Source organism: Chrysochloris asiatica, unplaced genomic scaffold, assembly GCF_000296735.1.
Source record: "Chrysochloris asiatica unplaced genomic scaffold, ChrAsi1.0 scaffold00082, whole genome shotgun sequence".
Taxonomy (NCBI): domain Eukaryota; kingdom Metazoa; phylum Chordata; class Mammalia; order Afrosoricida; family Chrysochloridae; genus Chrysochloris; species Chrysochloris asiatica.
This window is the reverse complement of record NW_006408600.1, coordinates 12,465,346-12,470,259: the sequence shown is the minus strand read 5'-3', so window position 1 is coordinate 12,470,259 and position 4,914 is coordinate 12,465,346. Positions and strand designations below refer to the sequence as shown.

General features: G+C 36.7%; 1 pseudogene; it reads right to left on the bottom strand.

The window, feature by feature from the left end:
• Positions 1 to 2,633: 2,633 nt before the first annotated feature.
• LOC102828665 lies at positions 2,634 to 4,144 on the bottom strand (annotated as a pseudogene).
• Positions 4,145 to 4,914: the final 770 nt, after the last annotated feature.

Sequence of the window (4,914 nt, the reverse complement as noted above, 5' to 3'; positions counted from 1 at the left end):
GGATAGTGAATGGTTGAAAATCAGTAAAAGTGTGCTCCAGGGCTGTATTCTTTCACCAAACTTATTCAATCTGTATTTTGAGCAAAATATCCATGAAGCTGTATAATATAAAGACGAATGTGGCATCAGGATTGGAGAAAGACTCATTAACAGCTTGCGACATGCAGATGATTCAACCTTACTTGCTGAAAGCAAAGAGGAATTAAAATACTTACTGATGAAGGTCAAAGACTACTGCCTTTGGTATGGTTGCAACTCAATGGAAATAAAACAAAAATGGAGCAATAAATAGCATCAAGATAAATGGAGAAAAGATTGAAGTTGTCAAAAACTTCATTTTCTTCAAATCAACCATCAATATTCACTTAAACAGCAGTCAAGAAATTAAACAATGTATTGCTTTAGGCAAATCTGCTGCACACTTCAAAGTGTTCACGAGTAAAGAGGTCAGTTTGAGGACCAAGGTGTGCCTGACACAACCATGGTATTTTCAATAGCCTCAAATGTATATGAATATTTGACACTGAAAATGGAAGAATGCAGAAGAATTGATGCATTTGAGTTATGGTCTTGGAGGAGAATATTAAAAATACCAATGATTGCCATTAGAAGAAATAAATCTGTGTTGGAAGATGTACAGCCAGAATGTTCCTTAAAAGCCAGGATGACCAGACTTTGTGTTTCCTATTTTGGACATACTATCAGGAGGGACCAGTTACTGGAAAAGGACATCATACTTGGTAAAGTGGAGGGTCAGAAGAAAAGAAGACCCTCAATTATATGGATTGGTACAGTGGCAGCAGCAATGGACTCAAGCATAACAACAATTGTGAGGTTGGTGCAGGACTGGGCAGTGTTTGGTTTTGCTGTGCATAAGGTCTCTATGAGTTGGTCTCAACTGAATGGAACCTAACAACAATTTTTCTAGATTCGTACTTGGTACATTTTATGTTCTGAATATTAATGAATGTTTATTCTTTTTGAGTCATGCCTCACCAGCCAATGAATGTACCATAAGCTTTTTCTACTCCATTAGTGTCCTCATGGTCAACTCTACTTTGAGGAGGCAGTTATTCCCAAGTAGTATTTTGAGTGCTTTCCAAATTGAGGGGTTATCTTTGGGCACTACATCTGACAGTATTTGGTGCTATTCAGAATGTTTTAATTTTTTGGTACTATATCTGACAATGGTCCACTGCTCTTCATAAGATTTTCAGTTGGTAAATATTCAGAAGTAGTCTGCCTCTTCTTCGTATTAATCAATTATGATCTTTAATTTGTCTCTGAAAATAATACTATGAAAATAATATTGTTTTCATAGTAATCAATTATGATATTGATCTCTGTTGGATTATTTTTAATGTTATCAATTTTGTTTCTTAATTTGGTTATTTGTCTTTTCAATGAACCAACTTCTGGTTTTGTTGAGTCTTTCCATTGTTTTCTATTTTTAATTCATTTGTTTTAACCTTCTTCTTTATTATTTTTTTTCCTGAAAGATTTTTTTCTTTTGCTCTTCCTTTATGATTTATCCAAGTAGTTGGTTTAAGATAATAATTTTGTATCATTTGTTTTGACATAGGCATTTATTGCTACAATTTTCTCTCTGAGTACTACTTTTATTGTGTCCCAAAGGGTTTTTTTTTTAAATTTGCAATGGTATTTTTGGACTCCTGGTGTGGCACTGTATGATCAGCATTGGACTATGAACCACAAGATGGGCAGTTCAAACCTACCAGTTACTTCTCAGAAAACCTACACAGGATCACTGTGAATATGGGCCAACTGGGTGGTATTTAACAACATAACAACAACAATGATATTTTATTTTAAATTGTCACAAGATTTGACACTTCGAATAAAAGATGCCACTAATAAATAACAAAATATAAATGCTTATTATCAAAGTTACAACAGATACAATGTTTAACTGTGAATCACTTCAAGCAGAGTAAGGCTCTAAATGAAGGGTGTTCAACTATAGAATACTTTAAATTTGTTTGAGCAGAGTTAAAATGAACACACACGTCTGGATGAGACTGTCAGCAACCCTCAATTAAGTCTGCACAGAAAATGATCAAGCCACCAAACGAAACCAATTGTTTTGTGTATTCAAATACTTTTCTATACAAGTAACATTTTAGTCACTAACAGCAATATGTATGACCTACCTTGTAGAGGTATTATACATAAGAATGAATAGGACGAAAATGACAAACACGCTAAACCCCTAAACACATCTATGCCCATTCTTTGTATCTGCTTCATACATTCAATCCATCTAACCCCTTCAAAATGGCTCAAGTTCTGCTCCAAAGTGACCCTATTCCTGCATTACTTTCCAATGGGAAGATTGCTTTGTGGTGTGTAAACTACTCAGATCTATGTGTTCTCATACAATGCACTTAGTATCTTGGTGGTTCAATTTGCAAATCTATTCAGGTTCAGACTTTCTTTAAAACCTTTCCAAATAAACATAGTTAGAATGTGTGACCCCTGGATTCAAATATAGCACAAGTAACAATAGACAAACATATGAAACAAATAAATAAGAGTCATAGGATTAAATTAAATAACAGTTTTTAAAAGTAAATAAATTAAATAAGAGTCATAGGATTCTTTATTGCTAAAAACTAAATCTGGATAATTTGTGTCTGGTATTGTGTAAACATATTTTTGAGTTTGTTTTATTGGACTTCATTAACCACTTCAGGTTCTGCAGGAGTCTTTTGAATTTTCACCACTTCTAAGTAGATTCCATGGGTTAATCCAGCTTGGGTTAACAACCTGGATCACAGAGCTTCTGATTCTATTTTTGCAAAGGTGAAAAGGAAGTTCATTAAGTCCTGTCTCAAGTTCAAGCATGCTAGATCCAGAGCCTGGGGTCTTTTGAGCTTCACCTGAAAAAAACTGTGACTCTTTAACTGAAAAAGACATATCTAGCTGATATGGTTGAGAAGGTGCCTATTACACTGCTTCTGATTGGGTGTCTTCATTAGAAATGATTGGTCACTTGACTGCCGTCCTCAGAAACCTGATGAGAAACAGACCTGGTTTCTGAAAGGTGGATCATTTTACTTTGTGCATCCAGTAAAAATCGATGGCAGTAAATATCCACAGGCTTGGCAATGCTGCCAGTGTAGTTGGCAAAAGGACTTTTCTTCAAAGTTGACTCATGACCTTTTCCAAACTCACTTCTATGAGAGGGAGTAATCTCAGAAGGAACATAAATACGTAACATCATTGCTACTTATAGACTGGGACTGACTGCCTAATCCAGGTGCTGAAAAATAATAACACAAATAGGGAGAACGTAATAAACTGGCCCTGTGTTCTTTAAGGAATTAGCTAACTGCGTGTCTTTATCGAACCTGGAATTTGTAAGGAATTTGTTGGAGTGATAAGAATCATTAATTATCTGAAGACATCTCTCTGTCAGACTCTGCCTGGTCTTTATGGTCTCTATGCCTGTGTTTTCTATAGTTTCAAGACTGCTATTTGATTTCCAGTGATTTACTTTTAAGTTTGGTTTTAGAAAGTTAACTTCAATTCAGGTTTTGTAAAGTTCCCCAGCTTTCATAGGTTGCCAATATTTATGTTGGATTTTGTCTGCTTTACTTTTTGATTGAGAGATGAAAATTTGCTCATTAAAAAATTCTTTCCTTGGGCCAAAGAGCCTTGGTTTTGAGATCTGTTGCCAATGATGTCTTTGTGAGGTTTACTGCTTTTTCTTTCAAGTTTGTTTAAAACAAATTTTTTTTTTCAGTTATAGCAACATCTAATCCCATGGCTTGCTTGGTGATCTGCAGCATCTCTTCAATGACTGAACGGCATCTTTGCCGTGTCTTTCTGGATTGCACACCACAACTCTCAGTGTGTGGAAATACCCACTCGCTTCTTGGAATTTGTAGTGTAGTAGCACGAAGGAGAATTTTGGCTTCCCAGAAAGAGTGAGTTCAGGACCTATTTCTATTTTTTACAGGTCTTTTAGGCTTAGTAGTTGATATTGGTTTACTTTATTAACTTTATCATCATAATAGGACATGTAGTAGGCTGAGTTAGAAAGCAAAAATAGCACATTGATGATGATGCACTCGGCAAACTGGGACTGGGGCCAGGCCATAACAATGATATCACGACACATCATTTTGTATGAAATTAGGAAATTCTACTTATACTAATTACAGTGCTCACTTCACCCTAGCTTCCAATCAGGGCAGATATTTACAGCTGTCAAATAGGATCCTCAGTCCCAAATACTAAGTCCCAAACAAAAAGCACTTGGCACATAACAGATGGTTGGAAAGGTCACTTCCCTTCATCCTCCATTTTTACTGGTGTCAGCTGCAGTAAATACTGATGTCCCCTCCTCATATACACTTCCCCATTAAAAAAAAACAATCAAGAAAAGCAAAAAATGACAACCTCTTGAATCTCTCAAACCACGAGGCCTGAACCTTGAAAAAAGAAGCTGCTTTACTTCCACTGGAGCAAGCCTTCCCTCCAAACTATGGAAATGAAAATTGTCAGCACCATATGAAGCTCCACTACCTCTATGAAAGCTTAAAAGGTGCTGTCTCGGGTTTAACACGAGGCTTTAGAAAAGAAGTAATTTACAGACCCACAGGAATATCTTGAAAAGATGAGATGCACACTCCCACAGGCCCAGTGTCACTCAGCTTTACTTGCTCTGTGGACTGGGAATCCCACCACTCTGTCTTATTATTTGATTCTTTGTTCTGCTGTTGCTTCTCTTTGGGTGCAAAAAGGAGGCCCATCTCAAAGTCATGTCCAATGTGCCTTAGGACAGGTGAAGAGGCCTTGGGAGCACGGCATCTCCTCAGGATGTCTGTCAGTCCATGCATCATCTACGAATAGTCAGCATGGAACTCAGTCAACATGGAGGTCCACTCA